General features: G+C 36.6%; 1 protein-coding gene across 2 annotated transcripts in view; it reads right to left on the reverse strand.

The window, feature by feature from the left end:
* ZNRF2 (zinc and ring finger 2) overlaps window positions 1-15,585 on the reverse strand; it is a 109,185-nt gene that overhangs the window by 92,108 nt on the left and 1,492 nt on the right. The window lies entirely within an intron of this gene.

Raw genomic sequence — 15,585 nt, forward strand, 5'->3', positions numbered from 1 at the left:
TATATCCCACTTTGCTATAGTGAATACCATCTAAAACATTTAATATCATCTAAAAACTTTCCAATCAGATAACTTAAAGAATAGACAAAGTAAGAATAAATTCAACCCTTAATTTTCAAATTAGGTTTATCTTGTATCTGAGATATTTACATAATCACAGCTTCTGCTACGTGCCCATTATTAGACACTCTTATTCTCAGTTTGAGTGTGCACCTTATAGTGTTGTACAGTAATTGGGGAGGGAGTGGCATGAAGGGACAAAGAGGAGAAATGTGAGCAGAAAGAAAAAATTTCATTAATTTTTCTAATGCCTCCCATTTCTAACTTACTTAACAATTACCCCAAACATGGAAGAGTACATGTTGTATGACTCCATATATACGATGTTCAAGAACAGGCAAAACTAATCAAGATTAGAACAGAAACAGGTAATATTATTCAGCCTTTTGGAAGCTGGGTGGGAATGACTCCAAAGGAGTGTAAGAGCGTAAGAGAACTCTTGGGTTGAAGAAAATGTTTTCTATTTTGATAGTGTATTACACAGTATATTATTGTCAAATGCATTTGTCAAAACTCTTCAAACTGTACATTTAAGATCTGTGCATTCCAATGTATGCAAATCAATCCTAAGTTTTTAAAAGAAAAAAGTAGTTGCACTCCCATTCGACAAAGCTGTCCGTTCTCAATGATGATAAAATTAGAGAAGGCTCAGGGAAAAAAAATCAAAACGGTTTAAAAAAAAGATTAGAAAACAATGTGACAATTACTCTGCTTGATGAAAACAGGATCCGTATCTATGACATTCACTCCTTATCAACAACTAGCAAATGGTAGAAGCTTACTACTTTGCTTTTACACATTAAATCTCAAGTATAAGAGAACTATACAAAAACATCAGAGAACTATACCAAAAGTAATTTTTTTAAAAAAAAAAAAAGCTTTTATTTATTTATTTATTTGTGATAGAGAAGAGAAAGAGAGGCAGAGACACAGGAGGAGGGATAAGCAGGCTCCATGCCGGGAGCCTGACGGGAGACTCGATCCCAGGACTCCAGGATCGCACCCTGGGCCAAAGGCAGGTGCCAAACTGCTGAGCCACCCAGGGATCCCACCAAAAAGTAATTTAACTGGACTTGAAAAAAAAATGTGTAGACCAATGGTTGTTAATTTAAGGTGAAAGACCTCGTTGAAAATCTGATGAAAACCATGAATTATTCCTCTAAAAAAATTAACATTAACCACAAAATTCTGTATAATTTCAAAAGCTTTGTGGACCACCTGAAGTTTATCCTACAAATTCAGCAACCAATAGACTATAAGAACCTCTTACTATAACTAGACTTTAGTATTTAATATGAATAAAAATGACAACTCTGCTTTGAATTATTCAAGAGACTATCATAATCACTACAATAGGTTTTTTTGTAATCTACCATTTCACTTATTTTTATTGCTTCATAGATTTGGGAAATATTAACTATCTTTTAGAAAAAGATTTTTTTTTTTTTTTTAAAGTAAACTCTACTTCCAATGTGGGACTCAAACTGATGGCTGTGACCTGAAGAGTTGCCACTCTACCAACTGAGCCAGCCAAGCACTCTGAAAAAGAACTTCCTCTAATTTTCTTTTAGATTCAATAGCCAATACATAAAGTTTACTCTAAATATTTTCTTACAGCTTGGTATCATTTTTTCCTCTCCCAGTGATAACTCATTATAAAACCAAAACTACCTCATTTTCCTTAAAGGATACTCAAGAGTTATCATGGCGTGATAGGCAAAATAATGGCCCTCTAAACATGTCTATAGCCTAATCCCTGGAACCATGTTAGGTTACATGGCAAAGTGGAATTAGGGCTGCTAGTCACTGATCTTAAAATAGAGAGATAATCCTAGATTATCTGGGTAGGCCCAACTCAATCACAAGGGTCTTTAAAATGTGGAAGTGAGGCAAAAGAGTCAAAACCAGAAAGATGTCAGTGTGAGAAAACCTGGCCCCTGTAACTCCCTCTGAAGGAGGACGAAGGGGTCATATAAACTAAGAAATACAGGTGGTCTCTGAATGCTGGGAAAAAAACAAGAAAACAGGTACTCCCTTAGAACCTCCAGAAGCAGCCTATCAACACCTTGATTTCAGCCCAGTGACACCCATTTTGTACTGCTGACCTCCGTATCTATACTACATTTGCCCTGTTTTAAGTCACTAAACTGGTGGTACTTTGTTACAAAATCTGCAAGAAACTAATACAATAGTGAAATAAAAAAAAAAAAAAAAAAAAGCACTCCTGTGATTCAGAGTCATTATGATTTAAACAGCTTAAAAGCCAAATTTCTTAACATCTCAGAGGCTTAGTTTTCTCATTTATAATATGAAAATTACGTTCTCTGTCTTACAAAATGTTACTTGAAAATAGAGTATGTAAATATGCTTTTATAAACTGTAAAGTATCTATGGGTGTGAACTAGTAATATTATCACACAAGGTAACATTCATGCAGGATATTAAGATATATTCAGTACATATACCACTAAGTTCTATAAACAAGGCTTCATTGATATTTATTGAAACTGTATTTCTGAAAAAAATAAATAAAAATAATAAAAAAAGAAACGATGTATTCCTGAAAGTTTTAGGCCAAAAAAAATTAGTATTTGAATTTTTAAGAAATCACTTCAATGATAAAAAAAATTTAAGCTCTATGCCCTGCCCCATCAATGGAAAAATTTTAAATATAAGAACTAAGTCTTCTACTCCATACTTCTATATTCCATGAAGAACACATCACACAGCAATTTATAAAGACACTAAACATACAGTAAGTTATTATAATAGGGAATTTAATATTTATAGAATTATGTCACTTGGAGTTATGGTCAATTTTAAATCACCTTAATAAAACAGAAGAGGAATGATCTGGATAAATACAATTCACAGAATTTTTTAATTAGTTATTACCTTTGGACTTCTCTCACCATACTGCCACAACAAATATTCTCTTCCCATTCTTCATTACTCTGAAAGAGTTCAAATGTTCCCCAAAAATGGGACAGAGACAAATGGGGGCTTATATAATTTAAATCCCTATGAAACTAGATCCAATATGTGAGACAGCTAAAAATCATCCAAAAGAATCTTGCCATTAATAAAGGCCCTTTCAGGGTGCCTGGGTGGCTCAGATGGTTAGGCTTCTGCCTTTGGCTTAGGTAATGATCTCAGGGTCCTGGGATGGAGCCCTGCCCCAGGCTCCCTGCTCAGTGAGGAGTCTGCTTGTCCCTCTCCCTCTGCCTCTCATGCTCATGCTGCTCATACTGTCTCTCTCTCAAATGAATGAATAAATAAATAAATAAAGGCCCTTTCTTCTTCATCTATAGGAAGCAATAGACTTTTACATGGCATTTTAATAATTTAAATTCATAACCCTGTACCGTTACAATTGACACAATAAACCTAATTCATAAAAATGTAATCTTATAAATCAATAACCTGGGAGGAAATATTTAAAATATATAAACAACCAAAAACTAATCTGCAGAATATATAATGAACTACAAATCAATATTAAATAGATAACAAAACAAAAACAATGGACAAAGTCAACAAGTAGGCAATTCAAAAAAGAAATATATGTGGCTAATAAAAAACACATGGAAAAGTGCTTATTTTCAATAGCAATCAGGAAATGTAAATCCAAATTTTTCATCAACAGAAATGTTGGAAAATACTAACATCTAGTACTAGCAAAGTTATGGAAAATTTTAGTATTATCATATAATAGTGCAAAATAGATTTTGTAGTGCCTCTGAGGGATATCTATTAAAATTAGATATCTATTAAAAACTAAAGAGTGTATACCATTCAACCAGAAAATTCTACTTCTAGGTATCTGTTGTATAATGAAGAATTTGTCTGGTCTTTGTTCCTGGGTTCCTGGCACAGAGCTTCTAAAGCCCTTGGAATTTCCTGAGTGATAAGAATGTCTTCACTATTCATGAGCCCCCTGGGATCACATGTGACTTTATGCTGCTAAGACAATTCAGAATAGAGGCTAGTCACCAGAAAAACCAACCCTAAGAGAGTAAAGGCTTGAGGGGTGATGAGCCAGGCCAACCTCTATAGAGAGGAGACGGAGTCAGAGACTGAGTCCAATCATGTGGCCAATTTTTAACCAACCACATCTACGTAACAAAACTAAAATAAAAAAGTCTGGAACATCTAGGCTTTGGGAAGCGTCCTAGTTTGTGTATCCATTATTGTGTCAGGAGGGTGACCAGCCTGATTCCATAAGGAGAAAGGCAGGAAAGCACTGTATTCAGGATCCTCTCAGATCTCACACTGTGTCTCTTCATTTGGCTGGTTCTACTTTATAATCTTTATAATAAAACTATAATCCTGAGTATACCATTTTCTTGAGTCCTGTGAGTTATTCTAGTCAATCATCAAACCGGAGAAGTCATGGGACCTCCCCTCCCACCTGTTCCTCCAAATTTTTAGTCATTTGATCAGAAGTACAGGTGGCCTGGGGACCCCAAAATGTAGCTGAATCTGAAGTGAGAGTAGTCTTCTCAGGACAATGCCCTTAAACCTGTGGAGTCTGACATAAATTCCAGATGCTTGGTGTCATAATAGTACCCATCGGAGAAAAATCTGTACATATGCATATGTTGATAAAGCCGGTTTTTACAGCATTAGAAAAGTATAAACACCTAAATGTGTACCAACAGAAGAATGGTTAAACTACAGCACATGCTTATTATGGAATAGTTAAGAATGCAGCAGTTACAGAGAAGAGTTATACTTCTACGTCCTGCCACATAAAAAAAAAACTTCTAAACCCAGTGGAGAAAAAAGGTTTTAGGAGAATATAGTGTGACCATGTTCATACAAATGAAACTGTCTTCCTCTGTAAGTATGTAAGTCAATTTATCAAAAAGTTAGGAAATACACATACAAAAGATAATAATAGTAACATCTGGGAATGAATGGGATCACCAGAGAAGACGTGAAAGTGACTTTCATCTGAATTGCTGAAATTTATAGAAATGGATTCATATTTCTAAGGCAATTAGAAAGAAAAAAGAGGACTTCAAGTTAAGGATAACTCCTGAACACGTTTAATAGCCCCTCTCAGCTCAAACATCTTACAAAAATAATTACAAAATTACAAAAATTAATAATTACAATAATACTACAAAATTAATAATATTTTTTAAAGAAAATAAATCTATAAAAGGAGAGGGAAAAAAGGATATCATTAGACTATGGAAAGAAAATGAGTGGTAACTCTTTGCAGAATTAGGAAGCAGACAAGCAACCTATTCACAGGACGCACAAGAAGTGGCAGGCACAAGAGGACTAAAGAGAGAAGATTCACTCCAAGTCTCTTATTCTCCCTGACTTCCAGCAACTAGGCAGTTGTTCCTCCTTAACGCTGGCATTAGACTGGAGGTTTGGTAATTGAAGAAAGAAAAGTTTCTGGACTTGGGGATAATAGGAATAAAGGCAGAGGTATCTACTGATAATGAATATGGAAATTATAATACCAATTGAGTGTTAACACTCCCAACTTTCTTCTCACTCTGCTCCTAGAAGTATAAAAAGTTCGTCCTCCAGGCAAAAAGAGAGAGAGAGAGAGAGAGAGAGACCACTCTGGAAAATATGACCAATCCAAAGAAAAAGGCAATAATTTAATTCTTAGGAATTTCTTAATTCCTCAGAAAAGGGGCCCAGACAGATAACCCTATATGCACAGACTGCTTCCAATGAATTTTGAATGCTTTAAATAATAAGTGAGCCAATGATTACCAAACATTTGAAGAAAGAACCTAATGAAAAACTGAGGCCAAACAAAGAGAAAAAGCAACTGGGAAGAAATCAAGTAATTGGGAGGGGAAAAAACAAAAACAAAAAACAACAACGAACCAACCCAAATGCATACACAAAAACATTAATATCCTAAGAAAAAGGTATTGTACCCACAAAACAAGAACAAAATGTATGAAAAAGTTCACAATAAAAAGAAGCTCTTGGAAATTTTAAAAGATTACAGAAATAAACAAAAGGGTCAGAAGATAAAAGTTGAAGGAAAAACTCCCATTAAAAGAAAAATAAATAAATAAAGCAAAAGATCACTCTAAGTGTCCAACACTAAAATAATGAGAAAAGAAAATGGCAGAAGAAATAATCACAGAAATAATTCCAAAGGGCAGCTTGGGTGGCTCAGCAGTTTAGCACCGCTTTCAGCCCAGGGTGTGATCCTGAGGACCAGGAATCAAGTCCCACATCAGGCTCCCTGCATGGAACCTGCTTCTCCCTCTGCCTGTGTCTCTGCTTCTCTCTCTCTCTCTCATGAATAAATAAATAAAATCTTAAAAAAATAATATTAATAATTCCAAAAAACTACCCAAAATGAAAGAGTTAGCAGGTTGAGAAGGCCTATCAAGAGTGGATGAGTGGTAGGAAATATCAGAAAGGGAGACAGAACATAAAGACTCCTAACTCTGGGAAACAAACTAGGGGTGGTGGAAGGGGAGTAGGGCGGGGGGTGGGGGTGAATGGGTGACAGGCACTGAAGGGGGCACTTGACGGGATGAGCACTGGGAGTTATTATGTTGGCAAACTGAACACCAATAAAAATAAATTATTAAAAAAGAAAAAGAGTGGATGAGTGGATGAACATAGATCCATCCCGAGACTTATAATGCTGTTTTTCTATGTAATGCTACTTTATGTTGTATTTTTATCATTTGCAACTGAAAAAGTCTTAAGACTCTATGACCACAACGCAACACTTCTGGGTAACTAGAAATAACAAGAGGATAGCAAGAACCACAGCAGTAAATTTACCAAAGATGTTAAAGCCACACACTTAAATATAACTCCCAGGTTAAAAAAAAAAATCTTCATTAAGAAAATTATTCCTCAAGAGAGTTCATTTACTTAATGACAATGAAAATACTAAATATCTAAAGCTATGGAAAGTGACTATATGTACCAAGGAGTAATCATAGCCTTAGTGCTTTTATGGTTAAAAAAGAACAAATGAAAAGTAAAATGAACTAAGAAGAGTGAGGCCCCTCTGGCTGGCTCAGGCCAGTAGAGCATGCAAACTCTTAACCTCAAGGCCATGAGTTCAAGCCCCCATGTTAGGTGGTTAAGTGTAGATATTACTTTAAAAAAAAAAAAAAAAAAAAGGCAGCAGCTAGAAGGGGCAAAATTAACTCCACAAAATGAGAAAGAAATTAACAGTACTAATGACATTTAAAAACCAATAATAAAAGTGGTAAGATTTATCATTCAAACCAAAAGCTGACTCTGAAAAGAATTACATGCAATAACTATGTATAGTATATGGTTTCTCTGTTCTGTTTTTCTCAGCTAACATATATAAAAATAGAATAAATTTATAAATTATCACAGACTAATCGCAATTCCAACAAAAACTGGGATATACAAGATGGTCAGAATTTATTAAATTCAAACGATGGAATATACTTATTCTTTTTTGATACACTAAACTTACTGCTAAAAGAAAAAGGAACACCAAATAGAATAATGACTGATAGATACTACTCAAAATGCACCTATGAACCTGCCCTTTTTTTTTTTTTTTTTGAACCTGCCCTTTAGTATTAAAAACCTCACTAGAGTTTTCATGGGGAGGGAAAAAAAAATTAGATACTCCTGAAATTATACTCTGCTTGAAGAAGCTGCACTTTCCAAAGGACAGTTCAGCAACAAAGATCAAATGCCTTGAACAAATATGCGTATCTTTGGTTCTAACAATCCCACACCTCTGATAAATTTTTAAGAAGTAACTGGAGAGACCTAAACATTTGCACACCAGGATTTTGACGGCACTAGTACCCAATAGTGCCCAAATGTAAATAAACCATATAAACTCCACCTCCCCTTGCACTCCTCCAACAGCTCATCCAGTTGGCTCCATATTCCAAGAATAGGACATCCAGAGTCTGGCCACTCCTCACCACCTCCAGTGCCACCACCGTGGTCCAAGCCACTGTTATAGTTTGCCCTGATTTTTTAACTCCTTTGCCTGACTCTTGCCCTCTAGCGTCTGATCTCACCCTGTGGCCAGGGTAATCCTTTAAAAGCCCGAGTCCAGTTACGTCAGTCTTCTGCTCAGAAAACTCTCAAATGCTTCCCCCATCTCTTTCTAAAACAAGTCAAAAAGACAGGTCCGTGGTTCGAGGCATTTTATGATTCAGCCCCATCCCACTCCTCTCTGCTCCCATCTACAACCCTCTGCCAGCTACACTGGTTTCACAGCTGTTCGCACCTTACATCAGGTACACTCATTCCTCTGGGCCCTTCTAGTTACTGTTCCTTCTGCTTTTCCTTTAGAGATCCCTCATGGCTTGCATCCTCCCCTCTGCTTGAATGTCAACCCTGTCAGTGAGGTTATCTTCCAAACACTATTTAACATAGGGACAAGTCTCCACCACACAATCTCTGCCCACCTTCCCACTCCATTTTTCCCAATCACATTCAACACTCTATGACACACGATATATTTTTACTTGTTTACTCTCTCGCTCAAGTAGAATATAAGGTCCATGAAAGCAGGGATATGTGTTTAATCTCTTCACTTCTGTATCCTTAGGGCAGTGCATGGCAAAGTGGGTCCTCATTAAATATTTACTGAGTGAATTTTGGAACACTGAGCCGTCTTTAAAAACCATGTCATATAAAAAAATCTCAAGGTCACAGAAGAAACTGATGAAGTGGAAAGAGCATGTCATCAAAAAATATCTAACCCATGGATCAAAGAAGAAATCACAAGAGAAATCAGACAATATTTTTAACTACATGCTAATAAAACCACTTCAAAATTTGTGGGATTCAGCTAAAGCAATTCTCAGAGGGAAATCTGTAGCTTTCAAATTTTACATTAGAACATCAGAAAAGTTTAAAATGAAAAGAATATACAGGATGAAAGTTCCAAATTTTTATCTAAAACATATATATGAAAAAGTAGACAGAGAAAGACAATTACTATATGATCTCACTCATATATGAAATTTAAAAAACAAAACAGAGGACCATAAAAGAGAGGAAAAAATAAGATGAAATCAGAGAGGGACATAAACCATAAAAGATTATTCTTTATTTTTTTAATTGTATTTGTTTATTCAAGAAAGACACAGAGAGAGAGGCAGAGACACAGGCAAAGAGAGAAGCAGGCTCCACGCAGGGAGCCCGATGTGGGACTCGGACTCGATCCCTAGACTCCAGAATCACACCCTGGGCCAAAGGCAGGAGCTTAACTGCTAAGCCATCCAGGCATCCCAAAAGATTCTTAATCACAGGAAACAAACAGGGGTCACTGGAGGGGAGAGGGTGGGGGGGATGGGGTAACTGGGTGATGAACGTGAAGGAGGGCACGTGCTGTATGTAATAAGCACTCAGTGTTATATAAGACTGAAGACCTCTACCTCTGAAACCAATATGTTAACTAACTGAATTTAAATAAAATTTTAATAATAAACTTAAAGAAAAAGTAGACATCAACATTTGATTCTGGTTATTTCTGGCTATAAGATTACTAGTGATTTGCTATTTCTTGTGTGTGTTTTCCAGTGTTTTCTGTATTTTAGTCTTCTCTAGTGAACATGTATTATTTTTATGATAAAAAACATTTCTATCAACTTCTTTTCCTTGGGTTCAATTCTGATCACTGTCCTCCTACTCTGCTTTTCTCTTAAAATTCTCGCTCGCCAGGATTCCATGCTTGCTCCTCCTCAATTTATATTCATCCCTTAGTAATCTCATCCATTTTTTGGCTTCACTTAAAATCTGCTAATTGGCTATTTCTCAAGTTGTTGTAACATACTAAATTACTGATGTGTATTTCCAATTGCTTAAAGGATGCTTCCAGATGGAAATCCCATAGCCACTCCAAATTTAACAGGCCTGAAAGAACTCTTCATTTCCTAAATTTTTTTCTTTCTTTTTGTATTTTTAATACTGGTTAATGACATCACTATGCATCCAGGTTTCTCAATCCTATTCAGTTTTACCTTAGAAATCTCACTCAAATCCAACTTTTCCTCTCCTCCACAATGCCATAATCTCAATTTAGGTGTCTCCCACCAACGATAGTCTAAAAGAGTCCTAGCTTATCTTCCTGCTACCTCTCTCTTAACAGGCAATTTAATCATGATCAGCGGAGCTCTCACAGTGTCACAGGCCGAGCACTGCAGTAATTTCTCAGGAAGGTTGCCATCCATACAAACTACGACTGGAGTGGTGCCTACTTTTAAAACTTAAGTAAAACAAAAACAAAAACAAAAAAACAAAACAAAACAAAAAAAAACTTAAGTAAAACAAAGGTATAGCACTATAAAAGCCTTCGATAAATGGCCCAAACCAACTTTTCTAGTTTCATGTTCTCATCAGTCCTCCTTACACCCTACAATCCAGACACATTTAACTTTTCAATATGCCTTATCAAAATCCAAGGCTTCTGTGGATTCTTCCTGAGTCTGCAGTGTGGCCCCCCACCCCCACCCCCGCATACAACTGCTAAATCCTTACAGCTCAAATGTTATCTGCCTCTGTGAAGTGTTCCCTACCGGGGACAAGGAAACCTTACAAAGCTTTCTGCTAATAGCCCTACTATATAGCACTTGTTACAATGCATAATAACCTCAAATTCAACTGAGACCTGAGCAAGCACAGGAGAAGCTTGGTTTGCACCCCTGAAAACTACAATGCCAGCCCTTTAAAAAATAAATAAATTCATGTTTACTAAAGCAACATTTACCACATGCATTATTACAACTTTCCCAGAGTAAATAAAAAACGAGTTTAAAAATACAGTTAGAATAGTTGCATGTTTAACCAGTCAACCTAAGTCTATAATCAATGTGGTAGACTTTAGGATGGCCACACATGATCCCTGCCTTCTGAAATTAACACCTGTCATTCTCTTCCCTCCAGTCTAGCAGGACCTGTGACTTGCTCCCAACCAGTGGCAGCAGCAAAGCAATGGGCTTTATGTGAGTACATGTACATATTTATGTAAGAGTGTAACACCAGCTCACCCTGCTAGACCATCTCCTTTGCTGGCTTTAAAGCAGCAAGTCATGAGCTTAGTAATCATGAGGAAATGAATTCTGCCAACAACTTGGGGGGGGTAGGGGAGGCCTTAAAAGCAGACCCTTCCCCAGGTGAGTCGCGAAATAGCAACCCAGTCCTGGCATACCTTTATTGCAATCTTACAGAAGACCTAAGTTAAACTGAACCCAGACTCCTCACCCACAGAAACTGAAATAATAAATATGTGTTGTTTTGGACAGCAAAATTTATAACAATTTCTAATAAGCAGCATAGAAAACTTATATAATCAGAACCTAAGATATTTCTGAACCCTTTGCTGTTTACACAAAAGACATGTTTTCCCCAATTTCTAAGCACTTAAACAAGGACAGAACTTAATTCATTAATACCAAATGCATGCACAGTTAAAACATTTAAGAAGTACTTTGCTAAAAAAAAAAAAAAAAAGAAGAAGAAGTACTTTGCTACATAAAACTGTTCCTATACTTCTTTCTTTTAACCCATTTGCTAATATACCCAGGATATGCAGTAAGTATAACATTAAGGCAATTCTCCTTATAAACACAGAATAAAAAGTAAATATTTTAAAAGCTGGTATCTTATTAACAGTATTGGTAACTGGTTACCGGGCAAAGCAATCAAATTGGAAGGGGTTGGGGGCTTGCTGGAGGCACTATCTTTAGTATGATGACTGGCTTTGCAATTAGCAAAGCATCATAAGTACTTAGGTCAGGCACCTTTCAATATCAGATGATGCCCAGTGCAACACAAACCATTCCTTCCTCCAGCCCACTTTCTACCCTACAGACAAGAGAATTTTCAGGGAAAATAAAAGATCAAAAAATAAAGCTGGAGGTGAGGGGGCGGGTGGTGGTGGAGAAAAGACCATTTCAAAATATTCCCAAAGCAGAAACTTCCAGGACAGAGTCCACACTTTACCCTAACAAAGCATACAACGTTAGATATCTCCTATAGTGTTTTAAGATATGTGGGATTACAGGTGAGAAACGTTAGCCACCAGAGTTCTTGTTCTTTCCGGCAGGGACAGGGGTAGTGTTTAGAAGTGTAACTTTTCTTAGGAAGCAGCAGATTTCTCTTCTGCCACACTGCATAAAGGTTTTCAATTAAATAAAAGAAAATTCAGAAACAGGAAGTAGATTAATCACAATATCCCAAATTCAAACATTTTGGCACTAAGTACTGGTAAAAAAGTAATGACCGAGAATAATTCAGGAACAACGGAGAAAATGCACTACTTTCAAAACCTGCATCTTTCTTGAAAATTCAGAGAAATAAACCTATCTAGAAATACAGATTTAACTTAAAACATTCCATTTTAAGAGATAAGCCACACTCCTTCAACATAAGGAAGCATGTTTCTTAAGTAACAGGAGGCGCCTGAATTAGCCTCCTGAAACACTCAAGGACACACCAGACCCAAACCAACTCAAGACAATTAGGAGAAGGCCAAGAGCAATCGAGTACCACCAGTTACCTATCTAGATCAATTCATTCTACATTTTCACTTGTTATAACCATGGACTGGTTAAAAGAGAAGCCCACACGATTTCTGTAGATGCAATCTCCATTCACTGGTATATTTTCATAGTCCAATTTACCTTCCCCATCCTTGCTGGATCATTAAAGAATCCATCCATAATAACTGATTTTATGAACATTAGCAACTTGATAGTGGACAAAATGTAGACATAAAATAAAGGCCCCTAAATCCTAAAATACCACCAAAGCTTTTAAATAACAGCCTATGTATTACCAAAGGCCTGTTTTAAAACAAAGAGAAGGCGTTTGTTCACTTTAATAGTATTAGACTCAGCAGTCCGAAAGAACAAAAATAAGAAAAATCCTTCATTTCTAGGAAATTTCTGTACACTAAAATATCTGGATTAAGCACCCCTCTTCTGGTTCTCTCCAGAGAACTGAATAATATATACAGCTAAAATATACTCCAAACTAACACAGAAAACCTCATTCAATTTGGTAATTATCATGAAACTAGTAACAATTCACCTTGCTAGGCTACTGTGAAAGAGAGAGAGGTATGCTGTTTAGGTTTTCCTTTTCTATAAATTACACGACAGGCCCAAAAGAGAAGAACAATTTTGAATCTTATTAGTACCGTATTTTCTTAGTACAAAATAACACAAATATCAATTAAAAGAAGTCTTACAAAATTACAGCAAAACATCCCACTAATTCGGAAATAATTCCTTTTCTCAATTTTCAGAGGGAATCACTTTATATATGCCCAAACATGTATACAATTTATAACTGAATACATTAATACTATAATACATACTAAGAAATTAAGTCAATGGGAAGTATAATCAAGCTTAATTTTTTAAAATAAGGTTTCATCATCTGAAAATAAAGATTCATCAACTGGCTTCCTAAATCTCTGGATGAGAAGTATTTGTCTATTAAGTTTCCCTGATAAACCTGCCCATTGAAATAGAAGTAAAAATCTCATGAAAGCATATGCCTGTAGGAAGATGCGTTTTTACATAAGAGTATTCCATCTCCCTGTGTCAACTAGGATTTAAGGTACCTGCACATTGATTTGTTCTTATCATACAATGGGAATAGGTAATTTCTCTGAACCCCTTCCAGGCTCTCTCAACTGGAGTTCCTCATCTCAACTACCAAACAGAGTATTTGACTGTTTTCTCAAATTTCAGAAGAATGACACATACCTAGAATCATTCTAAATGCAAAGGAGAAAAAAAGTTAATTAGCTGCATACAATAGATGTCTTAGGACATTAAGGGCTCTATTCTCTACAGAGACCTGGTTAGGAAAGGCTGCCACAAGTTCTACAGTGTCACTGTACTATTAGCTCCAATCATCCTAACCCTGAAAGTACAAAAAGAACTAAGTGCACAAAACTAGGAACTTAAATTTTAAAAAAAAGGATAAATTTACTTTACTTCTACTTTTATGAACTAGGTCTTTTTCATTTGCTAACTTACTATGAATAGCAGGAATATCAACTATTTGCCCACCCCACCCCCCACTCTGAATGGAAGGTATTTATTTTCAGAAAATAAATCCTTACAGATATACTAACTCTTTGTTAAGGGTAATTATCAGCCAATTAGGAAAAATACAGTAATCAGTATATTAAAGAAATAAGATAATAATTTGACAAGCTTTCTTATTCCTTTAGCAAGCTTTTAAATATACCTTTTGATGATCATAACTGCTAAAAGCAAATTTTCACTTTAAAAAGATATTTTTAAAAACCAGCTTATCTTTTATTCTTGCACTAATCTTCCATTCTCAAGAAACTGTCTTTTGTTATTCCTCAGTGTAGTGACTGACTACAGCTGTGTTAAGATCAAACTAACCTTCAACTGCATTAATTATGCTCCAATCACAGTAAGAACAACACCAGTTCTTTATCTCAAAAATGAAAGATGGTTTTTAATGGCGCAATTTTAGGAGTGTCGATATTACTATTTTCATAGCAAAATTATAACAAGTAATTCAAGTAAAGAGTTGTTCTAGATTGAATGTGCAAGGCAGCATAAATGACATGAAAAAAACGAAACCTGACATTCCCATTTTCAATTTGCTAACATGAATATTGAAAGTACAGAACATGAGAACAGATAAATTACTGAACATTCCACTTGACCAACTCAAATTTCTCACCTCTGTGGGGGGAAAAGGGGGCTACAAAAATGGAGGGAATGCCTTTCTCACTGTTCGGGCTGTGCTCACTTGTGAATTTATGTAAGATCACAGCACATAATGCAATGATATGGGGATGTTTCTCTACTACTGTAGTCAGCACCCCCGACCAGATCAAACTTCAATTTCTTCTCACCAACTGGGAAGGGGGGGGGGGGGGGGATGTCTTGATTCGTTTACGATGCTAACCGTTTTTAAGGCAGAGTAAATCACTATAGAGCAGGACTCGTGAGGCCGAATTCAGTTTCCTCTGATCAAGTGCACCCTTCCTGTTTCCACACAGAAGCTCATCGTTTTGCCGTTGAAAATTTCCAGTTACCACAAAGTGACTTTTCCTCAACTCCTAGTCAGCACTGCTTTCCAGTAAAAGCGCCTATGCTTTTCACCGCGTCTTTTAGGCGGAGTTCTGGTCATCGGGCTTCTCTTTGACAAACTGCTTCCAATTTTTAAAACGCCCCGGTCCAAATGAATCGGAGCTCGCGTTCGCCGTTACCCAGAGCAGCCGCCGGCCGGGGTCCAACACGTCTCCCACCGCACGCGCGGCCGATGCAGCCGTCCGCGGTAGGTGGGGCTGTTTACAGAGGCTGCGGGGTACGGCTGTACGTGAACACTCGGACTCCCTCCTTCCTCAGATACTCCTACGTTCCTTCGACCCGCTCGGACTCTCGGCCTTTTTTTTTTTTTTTCTTTTTCTTTTTTTAAAAAAAAAAGCTCACCGCTCGTGTCCCCAGTTAGAAAGAACTACGTTAGGCAACCAGCCGGTCTTCTCCCGACTTCCTGATCCTCAGAGCTACA

The sequence above is a fragment of the Canis aureus genome, chromosome 18 (genome assembly GCF_053574225.1).
Source record: "Canis aureus isolate CA01 chromosome 18, VMU_Caureus_v.1.0, whole genome shotgun sequence".
Lineage (NCBI taxonomy): Eukaryota > Metazoa > Chordata > Mammalia > Carnivora > Canidae > Canis > Canis aureus.